The following is a 23876-nucleotide window of genomic DNA, read 5'->3' as shown; positions in this document are numbered from 1 at the left end:
GCAACCATCTTTAGTATTTTGGTTGCCCAGATAAAGAATAACGAGCCCAGAAATATGTACATGTGTATATTATACTTTCTTTTAATAAAATAATAGATAATTAAATAAATTTGCTGACATTGCACTACTCAATGTTTGATGTTTTATTATGAGCCTGAATTTAATTATTTCCTATTCCTAAATAATGAATGTTATTTAACTAGTATTGATCCATGGTGGTCAATTGTTATTCAATTTTTATTGCACTGAATTGTTTTAAGCTTTAAAAAAAAAAACAAGTTGCCCGGCCAGACTATCAACTTTGGAAATTGAGTTGCCCAGGCCAAAACTACTTGTCCTGGGCTCACGGGAAACCACTAATTTTCATCCCTGTATACCCTTTCATTTTCTGTTCTTCCATCCTATTCTCAAAATGAATTTTAAACCACAATACTTTATAATAACATTTGTATTGAATGCTAACCATATTATGACCCAAAAAACAATTTTACAAACCCGTAATCCAGTCGCAGCGAGTTTTTTTAATTTAGTTTACCATTATCAGTGTTCTCTGTAAGACCGGCAGCGGGCCATTTCGCCGGTTACATTTACTCTAGACGCCAACTACTTTCCCCAAGTATATCAAGTAAAATGTCACAAATGCTTTAGTTTTACTGCATTGTTGCTGGCCATATAACTGGCTACTCAATTTTTTTTGGAAAACACTGAATTATGCATGACAAACACACAAAACTTAAAATCTTAGATTTGTTTTTAAAATAAATTGACACAGCTTGTCGCCATTAAAATCCCAAGATTCAAATAATGTTCCACGAGATACGTCAACAATTGCTTAATCAAATGAATGAAAAATAAAAGTAAAGAAAGCCGGATTTTACATAAATTCCAGGTTGATAAACACAACAAGGTAAAGGTACCTTGTAGTCGGTGAGATATAATAATAATACAGTTAGTAAGGCTCGTACCCTGGGTACGGTAAATATACTAAAATGTACCCGGGAATTTTAACACTTAATCGGTTGTTGTCGGCTATTTTGTACAAATATTAATATATGGTCACATTTATGTCAATTTTCTGTTCAATGGCATTTATATTATCAAAACTCATTGTTAAATCATTAATGTGATTTAATTTTAAATCTTAAATTGTTAAAAGTCGCATCATTGTATGACGTCGTCAAGTATAATATTTTCCGCGACGTTGCACATTAACTTTTTACCGCCATAGATTTTTTTAAAGAAACATTATTTGGTTTGCGAGGTCAGGGGTCAGATCAAAATTCCAAATAGTGCAGGGTCGCACATAATGCTCATAGCTACCATGTGTTTAAGTTTCATGGTTCTAGTGCTTATGGTGTAAGAGATAGTGGCTAGGACAGACGGACAGACTGATGGTGGAGATAACCACAATGAACCTGTTAACAGCCAACTAACGCTGCCAACAAAGCACAAGCTTTACGTGTCAGGATGTGGCACTATCTATACAAACTGCATAAGAAATAACAAGACGCTTAGGGTTTGAGGGACACCAAACCTGATTATGAGTCTTCCACACCTTAAGCATCTTAACCCTTTGCATGCTGGGAAATTTGTCGTCTGCTAAAATGTCGTCTGCTGAATTTCTAAAATTAGCATTTTCTTCGATTTTTTATCAAAGAATACTATCAGAATAGCAAACAGTTTGGATCCTGATGAGACGCCACGTTGTGTGGCGTCTCATCTGGATCCAAACTGTTTTCAAAGGCCTTTAAAATTTGGTTCCCGCACTGAAAGGGTTAAATATACTTATTTGCTTGTGTACATGTACCTGATAATAAATTATTATTATTACCTGTTTTGGCATCAACAAGCTTTATCAATTGGCCCTCAAATTTTGCACATAAACGCTACACGATCAACCAATATGCCTTTTCATTTCAAGTTGGAAAGCAATTTAGCCCTTATTCGGCCATAATAGGGTGGAGGATCAATTTAAAATACAACTATTCCAGATACAAAAATATTAATTCATTTATTTAATGCACTTATTTTCTTCTCTTTTGCTACGAAATGACCAGTCATATTTTGCACTAGCAGATGATATTTCTTTTTTTACATATGAAAGGTAAAAAGAAATTCAAGCAGCATTTTATAATATAAATTTAAAAATGCACTAAATCATGCACTTAAAAACAATATTATTGTGATTCTGTTATTTATAATCATATTAATAATGCCTCATTTTTCTCCATTTTATGGTTTACTATCTATTTTTCCCAATTTTATGGTTTATCTTGCTTATTTTCTGAATTCAAAAGGCACTGGCTTAAAAAAAACTGTCTATGCATGTAACTGTATATTGAAATCTCATTATGAGTGATTATAAATGCATGATAAAATTCTAACATGTTATGTTATAGATAAATCTATATTGTTGGTAATTTTTCCTAAACATTATTAGCCACCGTTGTGGTCAAACATATTTTTTGTTATATTAATGACGTTGTTTCACAGATTACTGTAACAGAGCTACAGATTAGGTGCACATTTGTGTAAATACCCAATGTAAAATTGCCGATTACGCATAGAAAAATAAAACCATGCGTTCCGAAACCCAATTGAAATTGTCGATTAGGCATATCATATTTTTCCTTTGCATATTGAGTAAATCTGTCCCGGAAATACCCTCGTCCGAAATACCCGGATTCTTTCCGCTTTGTCCAAGCGCTTTCAGTATACGTGTTATTGTTGTGAAAATGTAGATGTTAATGTTATACTTGTTATGTACAAACTGACTTAAAATAAAATTTGTATTTGTATATTTGTATACCATGTGCTCAAGTGTTTTCAAATTCAGAATGACATTTCCCGGTATTTTAGAATATTCTGGCTTGTGTTGTTAACAAATTGTAGTGTAAATACAAACTCAAAGTAAATATTTAAAACTACCCGATTCACACTGAAATCAGTTTTATAATCCACCAGACGTATGTTGTTAATCACAAATAATAGATTTCAGAAAACAAAGGCAATGTTTACAATATTAGCAAAAGATGTCAAGGATGATCCGACAGTATCCAAATGAAAACTAGTCTTGGACAAAGCGACAATGGCTTCAAAATTGTGAATTTCAGACTGATGAGAGTTATTTTCATCTATTGTTAGATGCATTTGAAACATTTAAACCTTAAAACATTCCTCGATGCAGTAATTTATATTCATTCACCAATATATGTAGAAATGTATCCAAGAAAATGAGTATTCTTTGATTTATAGCGTGACATAAATATGTTACGACTCTGGTTGACTTTCGATACAGAGTTGGCTTCAGAGTACAGGTATGTCAATACCATATAAATTGTACGCTGAAGTTTCTTTAGCTAATATTTTTCTAATGTTGACAGACCATTGACATTGCTGGGGTTTGTTGATTTAAAGACTTATTATCATCACGGGCAGAAAAACATTATTGACATTAAACAGCGCGTCATTAATTAGACATCAGCTGCACAACTGTATGGTAAAAGGTAAATATGTATCTTAATAATTATGTTGACAACTAGCTTACGTAGCAACGTCCGAAAATATGAAATATCCGACATGTATTTCAATATTTAAAATTCAAGATATAATGACGACTGAACTGTTTTACTTTAAGTAAAAAACGGTAAAACTATGTTGAAAATGAAACACAACAAACTAAATACTTATCTGTTACGGCTAAACGACTAATTATCCCAATATAACACTGTCATTGAATCGCACATTTCAATTATAATTATTCCCCTTGAAAGTTAATGCATATTGATATAACGAATTCATCAAACGTTATCAAACATTAGTAATTTGAATAGCATCGGATTCGCACAATATTATGTGGATGTAAATCCGATCCGGTTGTTGTTTATGTGTCAAGCTCATTTTGTCAGTGACTGAGTGAGATATAATAAATTTCTTCCGTAGTAAAATCTACTGTAAAGTACACAATGATACTTACGTAATTCTGTCGTATCCGTCTGAATAAACATCCGCTGCACAAAATATAGACATTTGTATTAATGATAATTAAACACAATCATATTTTCTGTGCTTATTGAACTAATAACACTGAGTTTCTTTGTCGCGTTACAAGATGGCGGATGTCTAACGCTGTTTGTGAAGTGACGTCACAATGTTTATCTGTGCGCGTGCCCTTTCCCATAAAAGTATTTAAACACAAAATACTCGAAAACTTGATTTTTGCCAGGTATAACGCCTATGCCAACAGGTAGATAGCATTCTTGTCCATATACATGTCAAATTTCAGCAAACGTGTTCGGCCAGTTTTCAAGGCGCTCAAATCGCGGCTATATGCCTCAACTTAACGAAACTTAGCCCCCTTTATCATTCGTTCGAATGAACGTCATCAATGATGACGTCCAATACATCACTCATTCCATACAAGGGACAAAATTGTCACAAAACCAGGTTTTCATTGTGAAAAAAAAATCTGATAGGGAGAAAAGTCAAACTGAACTTTTGAAATGAACAAACAAAATTAACCCCCTTTATAAGTTTGTTTTTTAAAAAAATCTATTTTTATTCGTGGCAACCTTGACATTGGAGATATTGACGTGATTCTTTCGTGCGACACACCGTCCCATGATGGTGAACAAATGTGCCAAATGATTTTAAAATCACACAATGAATGACATAGTTATGGCCAGGACAAGCTCATTTATGGCCATTTTTGACCTTTGAACTCAAAGTGTGACCTTGACCTTGGAGATATCGACGTAATTATTTCGCGCGACATACCGTCCAATGATGGTGAACAAATGTGCCAAATGATTATAAAATCTGACAATGAACGACATAGTTATGGCCCGGACAAGCTAGTTCCGCCAGCCCGCCCGCATTCACCAATCTAATAACCATTTTTTTCCTTTGGAAAACCTGGTTAAAAATCCTGACGATTTATTTACATGCTAACGCAGTGTAATAGTTAACAGAGATGCACTTAAATTTTTGCCAGTTATCAGAAAGTCCACGGAAAGCACGTTTTTTACATGCTGCGTATGACGCAATAAAACATTTCTTTGTACATGTATCGTATTGCATCGTATTGCATTCAATCTAAATTTAAATTCGCTCGTCCAATGAAAGCTGTGTCCCATAATGCACTGTACTAATTTTTCTGAAAAATGGCGTAGGCATATGAATTTGTTTACGAAGTTCGTAAACATATTTCTTGTCATAAATGTTAAACATTATTTTTTCGTAAGTGATGTAATTATATTGGATTATCGGATAAATGTGCACATTAGAAAAGCGGTAGTTATACTGTTATCGCTCGATTCGGTTTACATGCATGTATTTGCGGTTGACAAAACAGCATGAAGATACACAAGACCTATATTATAGGCTATACTTTACCTGTTTTTATAGCCCCTTAAATAAATTAGCTCAAAACTTATAACGCTTTCCGTTTATAACGCTGTTGCGTGGCTTGGACCCCGTCATCCGCGTTATATTGGAGTGACAGTGTATGCATATTCTTAGTGTAAAAGGGGCAATAATCCTGTCAAAATGCTTGATACAGTTGTCTGCTCTTGTTTATAGATAAGGGTCATGTTGGTAAAGAAGTACATGTATGCAAAATATAAAAGTAATTTGTTAAAGGACAAAGAAAATATTTGGGGTAGTACACAAACTTTAACATGTGCACGCTAACGGTAACGCTGACGTGATCAGAATGGCTCCATTATATATATTTCATATATATTAGTCGAGCTAAAAATGAGTGAAAATCTCTGACCCGTCTCCACCCCATCCCCTTTAACTTTTGACCCAGGGGTCAGATCAAAATTCCAAATAGTGCAGGGTCGCACATAATGCTCATAGCTACCATGTGTTTAAGTTTCAAGGTTCTAGTGCTTATGGTGTAGGAAATAGTGGCTAGGACAGACGGACAGACTGATGTTGGAGATAACCACAATGAACCTGTTAACAGCCAACTAACGCTGCCAACAAAGCACAAGCTTTACGTGTCAGGATGCGGCACTATCTATACAAACTGCATAGGGAATTACAAGACGCTTAGGGTTTGAGGGACACCAAACCTGATTATGAGTCTTCCACACCTTAAGCATCTTAATAACCCTTTGCATGCTGGGAAATTTGTCGTCTGCTAAAATGTTGTCTGCTGAATTTCTAAAATCAGCATTTTCTTCATTTTTTTTTCAAAGAATACTATCAGAATAGCAAACAGTTTGGATCCTGATGAGACGCCACGTTCTGTGGCGTCTCATCTGGATCCAAACTGTTTTCAAAGGCCTTTAAAATTCGGTTCCCGCACTGAAAGGGTTAAATATACTTATTTGCTTGTGTACATGTACCTGATAATAAATTATTATTATTACCTGTTTTGGCATCAACAAGCTTTATCGATTGGCTCTCAAATTTTGCACATAAACGCTACACGATCAACCAATATGCCTTTTCATTTCAAGTCGGAAAGCAATTTAGCCCTTATTCGGCCATAAAAGGGTGGAGGATCTATTTAAAGTACAACTATTCAAGATACAAAAATATGAATTCATTTATTTAATGCACTTATTTTCTTCTCTTTTGCTACGAAATGACCATAAACCAGCTTACGCATATTTTGCATTAGCAGATAATATTTCTTTTTTTTCATATGAAAGGTAAAAAGAAATTCAAGCAGCATTTTATAATATAAATTTTAAAATGCACTCAATCATGCACTTTTAAACAATATTATTGTAATTCTGTTATTTATAATCATATTAATAATGCCTCATTTTTCTCAATTTTATGGTTTACTATCTATTTTTCCCAATTTAATGGTTTATCTTGATTATTTTCTGAATTCAAAAGACACTGGCTTAAAAAAACTGTCTATGCATGTAACTGTTTATTGAAATCTCTTTATGAGTGATTATAAATGCATGATAAAATTCTAACATGTTATGTAATAGATAAATCTATATTGTTTGTATTTTTCGTAAACATTATTAGCCACCGTTGTGGTCAAACATATTTTTTTGTTTTATTAATGACTTTGTTTCACAGATTACTGTAACAGAGCTACAGATAAGGTGCGCATTTGTGTAAATACCCAATGTAAAATTGCCGATTACGCATAGAAAAATAAAACCATGCGTTCCGAAACCCAATTGAAATTGCCGATTACGCATATCATATTTTTCCTTTGCATAACGAGTAAATTTGTCCCGGAAATACCCTGGTCAGAAATACCCGGATTCTTTCCGCTTTGTCCAAGTGCTTTCAGTATAACCTTCAGCACAATAATATGTACGGAAAAAAGTGTGTTATTGTTGTGAAAATGTCGAAACCGTGAGGCCTTAAAAATGGAAACATCGTATCCTAGGAACAAAGAAACTCAATTTTAAGATATTTAACCGCAGGCAACACAAAATCAGAAGCGGAAAATATAGTGAAACTAATTCTTGACGATATTATGTCGGAGGCAATCGCTGTCAGTGCTTACATTGTAAGAAAACTGGTGGAAAAAACCGTTGAACTTTTTTTTTAAATCAAGACTGTATATTATGGATACATCTACATAATTACACAAAATCTCTGAAACTAATCAATTAAGAGTGGAACTACAACCAGCTTATTCAGGTAAGCAGGTGAGAATTTAAGACAATGAACATACCCAATTTTAAAACAAAGGTACCCAATTGTCAATTAAAGTACCCGGTAGTGGGTACCGACTTTTTTGTACCCAATTGAATATGAAAATACCCAATTGAACTCAAAAGTAGTGGGTATTAACCAAATTACTCAGAAAAGTTATCTGGAGCTCTGCTGTAACGTACAATCTTTATACGGAATGAAGGAGTTTTTATTTACAAGTACACTTTTTGTATTTTTTTGATAGTCTACTTAATTTTTGTTTTACTGTTAAACAAAATAACGCCGCACGCGTCAGACTAATGTCGTTACAATCTAGAGTTTAAATGAAATTATGTCACACGATAGACGTATTAAAATATTTAACTGCATGTCCGACTTGTCATCATTAAATTCAAGTAGTCATCAAATTCAAGATTTAAAATGAAAATACGTAACAAGATATATGTACTTCATACCATACGAGTTTTTTAGGATATTTTAAGATCTGAATACTGGTATTTTACATGTGTTAAACTTTAACTGTAATGTATCGCAGATTCAGAGATGTATGTTTTGTTTTAAAGGTCATTTAACCCAACATATCTCAGACACAAAGAGTGTCCAAATTTGTGCGAACAATTAAATTAAAACTAAGACATTTATCGATTGTCATTACCTGCTGTATAATTTATTTGTGTACTGACATATATTCAATTGTGGTGAAATCAACCGGGATCACCTTGGTGAGAATCTGGTGGAAAAATCACTGCACTAACCTGAGACATCAGTCTGTCATGATTGATTGCTCAGTTGTACATATTTTTCTAATTCTGGCTACCATAACTTTAAATGTCGCTTTTTATGACTTTTGACTGGCGCGACTTTATAGTTATGGACCAACCCCATTACGAAAGTCAACCAGAAAATGCCCAAAAGTGGACAGTTAACAAAGACCGGTCCAAAACAGCTTTTAAATGCAGTTATTGGCCCATATCAATCACTTGATTGGAAAGATTGACATTTTTCACATTTAACTGATACATTCTTTCACAAACTACTATCTTAAACATTTAAAATTTATCTATTCTGCTCTTACATATGGAGAAAAACAGCGATGTGACAGACTTTCTTGAAATGCGAATCTCCCGAGATTTCACGGTCATATGATGGTATTTCTACTTTTAGTAACATACCATGTGCTCAAGTGTTTTCAAATTCAGAATGACATTTCCCGGTATTTTAGAATATTCTGGCTTGTTTTGTGAACAAATTGTAGTGTAAATACAAACTAAAAGTAAATATTTAAAACTACCCGATTCACACTGAAATCAGTTTTATAATCCACCAGACTTATGTTGTTAATCACAAATAATAGATTTCACAAAACAAAAGTGATGTTTACAATTTCAGCAAAAAAATGTCAAGGTCGTTCGAAAGTATCCAAATTAAAACTAGTCTTGGACAAAGCGACAATGGCTTCAAAATTGTGAATTTCAGACTGATGAGAGTTATTTTCATCTATTGTAAGATGCATTTGAAACATTTGAACCTTAAAATATTCCTCAGTGCAGTAATTTATATTCATTCATCAATATATGTAGAAATGTATCCAAGAAAATGAGTATTCTTTGATTTATAGCGTGACATAAATATGTTACGACTCTGGTTGACTTTCGATACAGGGTTGGCTTCAGCGTACAGGTATGTCAATACTATATAAATTGTACGCTGAAGTTTCTTTAGCTAATATTTTTCTAATGTTGACAGACCATTGACATTGCTGGTGTTTGTTGAGTTAAAGACTTATTATCATCAGGGGCAGGAAGACATTATAGACATTAAATAGCGTATCATTACGTAGACAACAGTTGCACAACTGTATGCGTAAAAGGTAAATCAGTATATTAATAATTATATTGACAACTAGCTTACGTAGCAACGTCCGAAAATATGAAATATCCGACATCTATTTCAATATTTAAAATTCAAGATATAATGACTACTGAACTGTTTTACTTTAAGGATAAAACAGTAAAACTATGTTTTAATGAAAATGAAACACAACAAACTAAATACTTATCATGATAACGGCTAAACGACTTATTATCCCAATATAACACTGTCATTGAATCGCACATTTCAATTAAAATTATTCCCCTTGAAAGTTAATGCATATTGATATAACGAATTCATCAAACGTTATCAAACATTAGTAATTTGCATTGCATCGGATTCCCACAATATTATGTGAGTGTAAATCGGATCCGGTTGTTGTTTATGTGTCAAGCTCATTTTGCCAGTGAGATACTTAAATTTCTTGCGTAGTAAAATCGGCTAGATTGAACTTTACCGGTACGCAGTTGTTTACCACTATCAAATCTACTGTAAAGTACACAAAGATACTTACATAATTCTGCCGTATCTGTCTGAATAAACATCCACTGCACAAAATATAGGCATTTGTATTAATGATTATTAAACACAATCATATTTTTCTGTGTTTATTGAATTAATAACACTGAGTTTCTTTGTCGCGTTACAACTTACAAGATGGCGGATCTCTAGCGCTGTTCGTGAAGTGACGTCACAATGTTTATTTGAGCGCGTGCCGTTTCCCATAAAAAATATTTAAACACAAAATACTCGAAAAGTTGTTTTTTTCCCAGATATGACGACAACGCCAACAGGTAGATCGCATTCTGGTTCATATACATGTCAAGTTTCAGCAAACGTGTTGGGCCAGTTTTCAATTGACTCAAATCGCGGCTATATGCGCCAGCTTAATGAAACTTAGCCCCCTTTATCATTCGTTCGATTGAACGTCATCAATGATGACGTCCAATACATCACTCATTCCATACTAGACTTGCGACACCTTAAGGGTTTCGCGGGATGGAATGAGTGGGGAGATCATATACAATTTTCAGCTTTCCGGAAGCAAGGACCCTCTGGACGTGAAACATCAGCTTTCCAACACTAAATGATTCCAGTTCCAAAGCACATATTGCATTAGTTCAATGGGAAGAACATAAAACGTCATATTCACAAATCTCTGAAAAACAAACAGTGCTAAAAAATATTTAAAGTAGTCATTTACTATTTAATTGATTATGTCCTCTGATTGTTGCATTTTTAATTTAAATATGTGTTCCTATATGCATTTATTGTTGTATTGACTTAAAAAACTAAAATGGATGCCAATTCTTAGTTTGCTGTCTAAGTCTACCCTAAAATTATACATGTTTCTTGCATAATTGAATTATCAAAAACTGCATACTTGTAAAGGCATTGTCAGAGTTATTTGGTTAAGTTAGAGACAAAGTAAAGCAAATATATTCATTTTTCTTAAAATGAATCATCCTCTGAAGCCCCCACTGGGATTCAAACCCAGATCTCTTTCCTCTGGGAAGGAAAGTATTCTATCTTGAAATACAAGGGCAAGTAAGAGGACAATTTGCAATTTTAAACCTATAAACATATAAACTTAATTTTTCACATGACCTTAGAAACAACACAGACATCTCTGAATCTGAAATACATTACAGTTACAATTCAGGTTTTTAGTATTGTGCATTGTACATGAATGTTTAAATATTGTATTTATCCTTGGTACACAGAACTGCCTAAAGATGCGTAAAATACCAGTATTCAAATCTGAAAATATCCCATGTGTTTGTTTCACTCTGTAAGTATCCCTATTTTATTTTAATAAAGAAGTTTTTCCTTCTCCTGAAAATTTAACTAAATGTCAGTTATGCTACTTTTTCATTCAGCAAATTACATGTGTCCGTAATGTCAATTTTGAAAATTTGGTAAAAACATTAATTTTACCAAAAAGGTAGACTTAATATTATTTAACAGTTGATGTATGTCACCTTAATAAAAAAAACAAAAATGGGAAAGAAATAAAATGTTTAAAAATGTCAGTTACATGACTTATAACATTAAGTAGACGATATAGCTTTGATACTTTAGGATACGAGTAGACCTTAACACAAATAGGATAAGAGTAGACCTGAACACAAAATTTACCCAAATTTTCAATTTTCTAACTATAAAAGGGGGCATTATTCTGTCAAAAAACAGAAAAAAATGGGTACGAAAAAAATGTGTGTACGAAAACAATTGGGTAAGAAAAAATTATGCCATAAATATATGCTAAAATAGCTTGGGGTCTTGACCACCAAAACAGCTTGGATTTTAATTATGCTGAAATAACTCGGGGTCATGACCACCAAACTGGCTTAGAATTAAATTATGCTGAAATAGCTCAGGATCTTGACCACCAACCTGGCTTGGATTTTTATTATGCTGAAAAAGCTCGGGATCTTTACCACCAAACTGGCTTGGATTTGAATTATGCTCATAGTTCGGGTTCTTGACCACCAAACTGGCTTGCATTTTAATTATGCTGAAATAGCTCAGGATCTTGACCATCAAACTGGCCTTGATTTTAATAATACCGAAATAGTTCAGGATCTTGACCACTAAACTGACTTGGATTTTAAATATGCTGAAACAGCTCGAGGTCTCGGCCATGAAACTGGCTAGGATTTTAATTATGCTGAAAAAGCTCGGGGTCTTGATCACCAAACTGGCCTGGATTTTAATTATACCGAATTAGTTCAGGATCTTGACCACTAAACTGACTTGGATTTTTATTATGCTGAAATAGCTCGGGGTCTCCGCCACCAAACTGGCTTGGATTTTAATTATGGTTAGAAAGCTCGGGGTCTTTACCACAAAAATTGACCACCAAACTGGCTTGGATTTTAATTATACCGAAATAGTTCAGGATCTTGACCACTAACCTGACTTGGATTTTAATTATGATGAAATAACTCAGGGTCTCTGCCACCAAACTGGCTTGGATTTTAATTATGGTGAGAAAGCTCGGGTCTTGACCACAAAAATGGCTTGGATTTTAATTATGCTGAAATAGCTTGGGATCTTTACCACCAAAGTGGGCGGGGCCCTGGGGTGGGTAATGTGAACATGGATGGTCGAGACACTGTGTTGTCATAAGAAATCTTTAGTGTTAATTTGAAGTCAATTGGTGAAAAATGGTGCGGCAGAGGCCGACGCGTATTCCCATGCCGCATGTTTGACCCAGGGGGCGCCCCAGGGTTGGTAATGCGGCCATGCATGGTTGAGATTGACCGTAACTATTGTCTTAAGAGATTTCGAGTGCTTGACAGGTTAATGTAAGCCATCATGGAGACGGGTGGTTTATGTGGGTTGGTGGTAATTTAAAAGATGAAGTTTCAAAAATAATTATAAAAATAAAATTTGGGGGGGGGGGGATTCTGGGGTGGGGCATGGGGGATAGTTTGGGTGCAGTGCATTGTGGTATGTCAGGTTAGTGTTGTATTGTCAAAGTATGAATCAAATGTGATCATAAATAAAGAAGTTATGGCAATTTAAGCAAAATGTTCAATTATCTAAGTATAAAAGGGGCAATAATTCTGTCAAATGCTTGATACAGTTTTCTTCTCTTGTTTATAGATTGGGATCATGTTGGTAAAGAAGTATGCAAAATATGAAAGCAATATGGCAAAGGACATAGAAAATATTTGAGGTGGTATGCAAACTTTAACATAGATTTATCAATAATATGCATATTCTTAGTATAAAAGGTTAATAATTCTGTCAAAATGCTTGATACAGTTGTCTGCTCTTGTTTATAGATTGGGATCATGTTGGTAATGAAGTATGCAAAATATGAAAACAATAAGTCAAAGCAATATGGCAAAGGACATAGAAAATATTTGAGGTGGTATGCAAACTTTAACATAGATTCATCAATAATAGGCATATTCTAAGTATAAAAGGGGCAATAATTCTGTCAAAATGCTTGATACAGTTGTCTGCTCTTGTTTATAGATAAGGGTCATGTTGGTAAAGAAGTATATGTATGCAAAGTATAAAAGTAATTTGTTAAAGGACAAAGAAAATATATGGGGTAGTACACAAACTTTAACATGTGCACGCTAACGGTAACGCCGACGTGATCAGGATAGCTCCATTATATATATTTCATATATATTAGTCAAGCTAAAAATGAGTGAAAATCTCTGACCCGTCTCCACCCCATCCCCTTTAACTTTTGACCCAGGGGTCAGATCAAAATTCCAAATAGTGCAGGGTCGCACATAATGCTCATAGCTACCATGTGTTTAAGTTTCAAGGTTCTAGTGCTTATGGTGTAGGAGATAGTGGCTAGGACAGACGGACAGACTGATGGTGGAGATAACCACAATGAACCTGTTAACAGCCAACTAACGCTGCCAACAAAGCACAAGCTTTACGTGTCAGGATGCGGCACTATCTATACAAACTGCATAAGGAATTACAAGACGCTTAGGGTTTGAGGGACACCAAACCTGATTATGAGTCTTCCACACCTTAAGCATCTTAATAACCCTTTGCATGCTGGGAAATTTGTCGTCTGCTAAAATGTCGTCTGCTGAATTTCTAAAATAAGCATTTTCTTCAAAAAAAATTCAAAGAATACTATCAGAATAGCAAACAGTTTGGATCCTGATGAGACGCCATGTTCTGTGGCGTCTCATCTGGATCCAAACTGTTTTCAAAGGCCTTTAAAATTCGGTTCCCGCACTGAAAGGGTTAAATATACTTATTTGCTTGTGAACATGTACCTGATAATAAATTATTATTATTACCTGTTTTGGCATCAACAAGCTTTATCAATAGGCCCTCAAATTTTGCACATAAACGCTACACGATCAACCAATATGCCTTTTCATTTCAAGTCGGAAAGCAATTTAGCCCTTATTCGGCCATAATAGGGTGGAGGAACTATTTAAAATACAACTATTCCAGATACAAAAATATGAATTCATTTATTTAATGCACTTATTTTCTTCTCTTTTGCTACGAAATGACCATAAACCAGCTTTCCAAGTCATATTTTGCACTATCAGATGATATTTCTTTTTTTACATATGAAAGGTAAAAAGAAATTCAAGCAGCATTTTATAATATAAATTTTAAAATGCACTCAATCATGCACTTCCAAACAATATTATTGTAATTCTGTTATTTATAATCATATTAATAATGCCTCATTTTTCTCAAGTTTATGGTTTACTATCTATTTTTCCCAATTTTATGGTTTATCTTGATTATTTTCTGAATTCAAAAGGCACTGGCTTAAAAAAAAATGTCTATGCATGTAACTGTATATTGAAATCTCTTTATGAGTGATTATAAATGCATGATAAAATTCTAACATGTTATGTAATAGATAAATCTATATTGTTTGTATTTTTTCGTAAACATTATTAGCCACCGTTGTGGTCAAACATATTTTTTTGTTTTATTAATGACGTTGTTTCACAGATTACTGTAACAGAGCTACAGATAAGGTGGGCATTTGTGCAAATATCCAATGTAAAATTGCCGATTACGCATAGAAAAATAAAACCATGCGTTCCGAAACCCCATTGAAATTGCCGATTACGCATATCATATTTTTCCTTTGCATAACGAGTAAATTTGTCCCGGAAATACCCTGGTCCGAAATACCCGGATTCTTTCCGCTTTGTCCAAGCGCTTTCAGTATAACCTTCAGCACAATAATATGTACGGAAAAAAGTGTCTTTGTGACTACGTGTTATTGTTGTGAAAATGTCGAAATCGTGAGGCCTTAAAAATGGAAACATCGTATCCTAGGCACAAAGAAACTCAATTTTAAGATATTTAACCGCAGGCAACACAAAATCAGAAGCGGAAAATATAGTGAAACTAATTCTTGACAATATTATGTCGGAGGCAATCGCTGTCAGTGCTTACATTGTAAGAAAACTGGTGGAAAAAATCGTTGAACTTTTTTTTTTAAATCAAGACTGTATATTATGGATACATCTACATAATGACACAAAATCTCTGAAACTAATCAATTAAGAGTGGAACTACAACCAGCTTATTCAGGTAAGCAGGTGAGAATTTAAGACAATGAACATACCCAATTTTAAAACAAAGGTACCCAATTGTCAATTAAAGTACCCGGTAGTGGGTACCGACTTTTTTGTACCCAATTGAATATGAAAATACCCAATTGAACTCAAAAGTAGTGAGTATTAACCCAATTACTCAGAAAAGTTATCTGGAGCTCTGCTGTAACGTACAATCTTTATACGGAATGAAGGAGTTTTTATTTACAAGTACACTTTTTGTATTTTTTTGATAGTCTACTTAATTTTTGTTTTACTGTAAAATAAAATAACGCCGCACGCGTCAGACTAATGTCGTTAAAATCTAGAGTTTAAATGAAATTATGTCACACGATATACATATAAAAATATTTAACTGCATGTCCGACTTGTCGTCATTAAATTCAAGTCGTCATTAAATTCAAGATTTAAAATGAAAATACGTAACAAGATATATGTACTTCATACCATACGAGTTTTTTAGGATATTTTAAGATCTGAATACTGGTATTTTACATGTGTTAAACTTTAACTGTAATGTATCGCAGATTCAGAGATGTATGTTTTGTTGTAAAGGTCATTTAACCCAACATATCTCAGACACAAAGAGTGTCCAAATTTGTGCAAACAATTAAATTAAAACTAAGACATTTATCGATTGTCATTACCTGCTGTATAATTTATTTGTGTACTGACATATATTCAATTGTGGTGAAATCAACCGGGATCACCTTGGTGAGAATCTGGTGGAAAAATCACTGCACTAACCTGAGGCATCAGAGTGTCATGATTGATTGCTCAGTTGTACATATTTTTCTAATTCTGGCTACCATAACTTTAAATGTCGCTTTTTATGATTTTTGACTGGCGCGACTTTATAGTTATGGACCAACCCCATTAGGAAAGTCAACCAGAAAATGCCGAAAGTCGACAGTTAACAAATACCGGTCCAAAACAGCTTTTAAATGCAGTTATTGGCCCATATCAATCACTTGATTGGAAAGATTGACATTTTTCACATTTAACTGATACATTCTTTCACAAAATACTATCTTAAACATTTAAAATTTATCTATTCTGCTCTTACATATCGAGAAAAACAGCGATGTGACAGACTTTCTTGAAATGCGAATCTCCCGAGATTTCACGGTCATATGATGGTATTTCTACTTTTAGTAACATACCATGTGCTCAAGTGTTTTCAAATTCAGAATGACATTTCCCGGTATTTTAGAATATTCTGGCTTGTTTTGTGAACAAATTGTAGTGTAAATACAAACTCAAAGTAAATATTTAAAACTACCCGATTCACACTGAAATCATTTTTATAATCCACCAAACTTGTTGTTAATCACAAATAATAGATTTCAGAAAACGAAAGTAATGTTTACAATTTCAGCAAAAAATGTCAAGGTCGTTCGAAAGTATCCAAATTAAAACTAGTCTTTGACAAAGCGACAATGGCGTCAAAATTGTGAATTTCAGACTGATGAGAGTTATTTTCATCTATTGTAAGATGCAGTTGAAACATTTGAACCTTAAAATATTCCTCGGTGCAGTAATTTATATTCATTCACCAATATATGTAGAAATGTATCCAAGAAAATGAGTATTCTTTGATTTATAGCGTGACATAAATTAAATATGTTACGACTCTGGTTGACTTTCGATACGGGGTTGGCTTCATCATACAGGTATGTCAATACTATATCAGTGTCCGACAAATTTCTTATTTTTCAGGGAGCCCACTGGGCTACCAATAAAAATATTTGGTAGCCCATATAATTTTCCTACAAAATGATAAGATGCAGGTTTTCATCTTTATTTTATTTCTTCATTTACATATATACATAATATGTATACATACATATACATAATACAGCAAGTAGTCTGATGTACACAGTCAATATTGTTAATTAATGTTACAGTACAGGCACCTTGAACTTAAATGTAAATGTACCAAAGAAAATCATATACTACATGTAGATATTACATGTATGTGCACATGTATGTGTACTTAAATTCGGACAGCACGTTAAGTTGGAAACGTAAATAAAGCGTTTAGATGATCAATACGACTGACTCGTATGGTGTTAATCAATGCAATAGCTCTTTTTAACAACAAATACCGAGTTTCAAGAAATCAAGAGTATTAAATCATTTATTTACTTGTGTCCGACTTTAAGTTCTGTCCGAATTTACGTATTGCATCCGTATGTTACGACACTAGTGTGCAGTCAGTATACAATACAATAATTGTTTCAATAATGAAGGAACTGATACAGTGTAACGGTAACGATACAGCGTGTTTACATTATATTTTATTAAGAGGAAATGTCAATGCCAAATAATTCGCGAGATACCCCGGTACTTTAGTTGAAATTCACAACGAAACTTTTAATGGAAATTAAATGATCTCAATGATGTACCCACTACGAAATTTTTATTTACAAATAAATACACCCATGCCAATTTGTGCGCGCTTTTTATCTGGACCAGGGGCCTATACGTTTGTATAGGTCCCTGTCTGGACAAAGAAATTCATTTATTAAATGTAGAATTTTGTAACCTAAAATAACTGTACACAACGTGTGCAAACCGTCGCAGGTGATTTACGCAAGTTGCAATTGAACGGTCCTGATTGGGAGCTTATTTCATCATATCTTTAAATAGAATCATATGCCGAAATTCAATTGACACTTTAGAAAATTTCAAACGTTTGTGTTTATGACTCTCAATGTCTATATTACCCTCCCATAATTTGGTTTAAAAAAAATTAAATTGGGCATATATGGAATTATTGATTAACAGTCGATCAATCCAATTATTAATTGACAATGCAAACTAATTAGCAGGTGTTAACCGCGTTGTTATTAATATTCATTTTCGGTTTCGTTACCGTTTTGAAGAATCCGCTATTGTTTTGATTTATTTAATGTTCGGCATCCTTGGATATTTAACGACATCAAAAATGTAGTCGCTCTTACTCATTGTTGCGGTTAACAAAGAATTCCAAACTGCGAAATGATGTTGCATCATGTGCGCCAACTATCCAACCGGCTCTCATTATATTATTAGCAGACGACAAATGTTGATTCTGATTGAATGATTAAAATTCACTCTTACTGTTTACGACATTACCGCAAGTGATCGGTGACTGATAAGATAACTGATTGCACTTTGTTATCGGATTATAAACAAGACACGGTGTAGAAACACATGGTCAGCGTGTTTATTCTACGTATGTCTGTCAATAAAACGGGCTACCGCTCTTATAGATTTATAGTAGCCCGGCGGGCGTCAGCTGGAACATTTCAGTAGCCCGATGAAAAAATTCTGTAGCCCCCGGGCTCCGGGCAATGGATTTGTCGGACACTGCTATATAAATTGTACGCTGAAGTTTCTTTAGCTAATATTTTTCTTATGTTGACAGACCATTGACATTGCTGGGGTTTGTTGAGATAAATACTTATTATCATCAGGGGCAGGAAGACATTATAGACATTAAACAGCGTATCATTACGTAGACAACAGTTGCACAACTGTATGCGTAAAAGGTAAATCAGTATATTAATAATTATGTTGACAACTAGCTTACGTAGCAACGTCCGAAAATATGAAATATCCGACATCTATTTCAATATTTAAAATTCAAGATATAATGACTACTGAACTGTTTTACTTTAAGGAAAAAACAGTAAAAGTATGTTTTTAATGAAAATGAAACACAACAAACAATATACTTATCATGATAACGGCTAAACGACTTATTATCCCAATATAACACTGTCATTGAATCGCACATTTCAATTTAAAATTATTCCCCTTGAAAGTTAATGCATATTGATATAACGAATTCATCAAACGTTATCAAACATGAGTAATTTGCATTGCATCGGATTCCCACAATATTATGTGGATGTAAATCGGATCCGGTTGTTGTTTATGTGTCAAGCTCATTTTGCCAGTGAGATACTTAAATTACTTGCGTAGTAAAATCGGCTAGATTGAACTTTACCGGTACGGAGTTGTTTACCACTATCAAATCTACTGTAAAGTACACAAAGATACTTACATAATTCTGCCGTATCTGTCTGAATAAACATCCGCTGCACAAAATATAGACATTTGTATTAATGATTATTAAACACAATCATATTTTTCTGTGTTTATTGAATTAATGACACTGAGTTTCTTTGTTGCGTTACAAGATGGCGGATCTCTAGCGCTGTTTGTGAAGTGACGTCACAATGTTTATTTGAGCGCGTGCCCGTTCCCACAAAAAAAGTTTAAACACAAAATACTCGAAAACTTGATTTTTGCCAGGTATAACGCCTACGCCAACAGGTAGATCGCATTCTGGTCCATATACATGTCAAATTTCAGCAAACGTGTTCGGCCAGTTTTCAAGACTCCCAAATCGCGGCTATATGCGCCAGCTTAACGAAACTTAGCCCCCTTAATCATTCGTTCGAATGAACGTCATCAATGATGACGTCCAATACATCACTCATTCCATATTATATTACTAGACTTGCGACACCTTAAGGGTTTCGCGGGATGGAATGAGTGGGGAGATCATATTTTACAATTTTCAGCTTCCGGACGCAAGGACCCTCTGGACGTGAAACACCAGCTTTCCAACACTATATGATTCCAGTTCCAAAGCACATATTGCATTAGTTCAAGGACAAGAACATAAAACGGCATATTCACAAATCTCTGGAAAACAAACAGTGCTTAAAAATATTTTAAGTAGTCATTTAATATTTAATTGATTATGTCCTCTGATTGTTGCATTTTTAATTTAAATATGTGTTACTATATGCATTTATTGTTGTATTGACTTAGTCTACCCTACAATTATACATGTTTTTTTGCATAATTGAATTATATCAAAAACTGCATACTTTTAAAGGCATTGTCAGAGTTAATTGGTTAAGTTAGAGACAAAGTAAAGCAAATATATTCATTTTTCTTAAAATGAATCATCCTCTGAAGCCCCCACTGGGATTCAAACCCAGATCTCTTTCCTCTGGGAAGGAAAGTATTCTATCTTGAAATACAAGGGCAAGTAAGAGGACAATTTGCAATTTTAAACCTATAAACATATAAACTTAATTTTTCACATGACCTTAGAAACAAAACAGACATCTCTGAATCTGAAATACATTACAGTTACAATTCAGGTTTTTAGTATTGTGCATTGTACATGAATGTTTAAGTATTGTATTTATCCTTGGTACACAGAACTGCCTAAAGATGCGTAAAATACAGGGGTTTTTCTGCCTATTTTGGGAAAAGGAGTCTGACCAAATTGGGAATTTTTATCGACAAAATTGTCCATTTTGGGAATTTTCGAGTCGATGAAACGGTCAATTTGGGAATTTTATCATGCTTAAATAAGTAAGTGGTTTTACAAAAAAACAAACATGTTTTATTTGTTATTTTGTCTTCAAAAACAAACACTGGTAACAGGTAAGTCACACAAGTCACAGCATGATTTTTCTTTGCTTTCTTACAATAACATTAGACAGAAATTAGCAACACATACAAATAAAATTTTATTATTTCCAATTGGATTCTTCCACTCAAAGCCACAATAGGCAAGCCAGTTACATTTAACAAAACATTTATTTTACTGCTACATTATTAATTTATTTAACGACTATATCATTCTACCTGATACTTCACAGCTCATTACATTAGCACCATCAAATCCAACAAATCTACACCGCCGTATGTCGATCCCTTTTCCAATGCAACACTGCTGTAGTACTTATCGTTATGGGAAGCCATGCTTGAAAATAAGCGTCTACAGATTTGGACTAGAATGTGTATTGTGCGGCTCTATATACTTGTTATAATGCGGAACAGTTCGAACCTTATCGCTGTCAATATTGGCAGATGCATCCGGCAAATACACCTGCTAAAATCTGAGTCGCTAAAGGCTTAATTACGTCGCGGATGAAGGGAAGTCACTCTTTCGATATAAATTATGTTTACTTTTAACGATTTTGAAGAATTTTTTTTGGAATTGGGAAATATGTAATCAAAATTCGATTGGGAACGGGTCCGTTTGCTTTGGGAATGCCTCCGTTGTCCGGAGGCGCAGACAGTGCAGAAAAACCCCTGAAATACCAGTTTTCAAATCTGAAAATATCCCATGTGTTTGTTTTACTCTGTAAGTATCCCTATTTTATTTCAATAAAGCAGTTTTTCCTTCTCCTGAAAATTTAACTAAATGTCAGTTATGCTACTTTTTACATTCAGCAAATGACATGTGTCAGTAATGTCAATTTTGAAAATTTGGTAAAAACATTATTTTTACCAAAAAAGTAGACTTAATATTATTAAACAGTTGATGTATGTCACCTTAATAAAAAACACAAAAATGGGAAAGAAATAAAATGTATAAAAATGTCATTTACATGACTTATAACATTAAGTAGACGATATAGCTTTGATACTTAAGGATAAGAGTAGACCTTAACACAAATAGGATAAGAGTAGAACTGAACACAAAATTTACCCAAATTTTCAATTTTCTAACTATAAAAGGGGGCATTATTCTGTCAAAAAACAGAAAAAAATGGGTACGAAAAAATTATGCCGAAAACAATGTATGCTACAATAGCTTGGGGTCTTGACCACCAAAACGGCTTGGATTTTAATTATGCTGAAATAACTCGGGGTCATGACCACCAAACTGGCTTAGAATTAAATTATGCTGAAATAGCTCAGGATCTTGACCACCAACCTGGCTTGGATTATTATGCTGAAAAAGCAAGGGGTCTTGATCACCAAACTGGCTTGGATTTTAATTATGCTGAAATAGCTCGGGATCTTTACCACCAAACTGGCTTGGATTTGAATTATGCTCATAGTTTGGGTTCTTGACCACCACACTGGCTTGCATTTTAATTATGCTGAAATAGCTCAGGATCTTGACCACAAAACTGGCTTGGATTTTAATTATGCCAAAATAGTTCAGGATCTTTACAACCAAACTGGCTTGGATTTTAAATATGCGGAAATAGCTCGAGGTCTCGGCGATGAAACTGGCTATGGTTTAAATAATGCTGAAAAAGCTCGGATTCTTGACCACCAAACTGGCCTTGATTTTAATTATACCGAATTATACCTGACTTTGATTTTAAATATGCTGAAATAGCTCAGGGTCTCCCCCACGAAACTGGCTAGGATTTTAATTATGCTGAAAAAGCTTGGGGTCTTGACCACCAAACTGGCCTGGATTTTAATTATACCGAAAAAGTTCAGGATCTTGAACACTAAACTGACTTGGATTTTTATTATGCTAAAAAAGCTCGGGGTCTTGACCACCAAACTGGCTTGGATTTTAATTATACCGAAATAGTCCAGGATCTTGACCACTAAACTGACTTGGATTTTAATTATGCTGAAATAGCTTGGGGTCTCTGCCACCAAACTGGCCTGGATTTTAATTATGGTGAGAAAGCTCGGGTCTTGACCACAAAAATGGCTTGGATTTTAATTATGCTGAAATAGCTTGGGATCTTTACCACCAAAGTGGGCGGGGCCCTGGGGTGGGTAATGTGAACATGGATGGTCAAGATAGACTGTGTTGTCATAAGAAATCTTAAGTATTAATTTGAAGTCAATTGGTGAAAAATGGTGCTGCAGAGGCCGACGCGTATTCCCACGCCGCATGTTTGATCCAGGGGGCGCCCCAAGGGTTGGTAATGCGGCCATGCATGGTTGAGATTGACCGTATTGTCATAAGAGATTTTGAGTGCTTGACAGGTTACTGTAAGCCATCATGGAGAGCAGGGGGTTTATGTGGGTTGGTGGTAATTTAAAAGATGAACTTTCAAAAATAATTAAAAAAAAAAAAATTGGGGGGGGGGATTCTGGGGTGGGGCATGGGGGATAGTTTGGGTGCAGTGCATTGTGGTATGTCAGGTAAGTGTTGCTTTGTCAAAGTATGAATCAAATGTGATCATAAATAAAGAAGTTATGGCAATTTAAGCAAAATGTTCAATTATCTAAGTATAAAAGGGGCAATAATTCTGTCAAATGCTTGATACAGTTGTCTGTTCTTGTTTATAGATTGGGATCATGTTGGTAAAGAAGTATGCAAAATATGAAAGCAATATGTCAAAGGACATAGAACATATTTGAGGTGGTATGCAAATTTAAACATAGATTTTTCAATTATATATGCATATTCTAAGTATAAAAGGGCAATAATTCCGTCAAAATGCTTGATACAGTTGACTGCTCTTGTTTATAGATTGGGATCATGTTGGTAAAGAA

The sequence above is a fragment of the Dreissena polymorpha genome, chromosome 16 (genome assembly GCF_020536995.1).
Source record: "Dreissena polymorpha isolate Duluth1 chromosome 16, UMN_Dpol_1.0, whole genome shotgun sequence".
Lineage (NCBI taxonomy): Eukaryota > Metazoa > Mollusca > Bivalvia > Myida > Dreissenidae > Dreissena > Dreissena polymorpha.
This window is presented reverse-complemented; position numbering follows the sequence as displayed.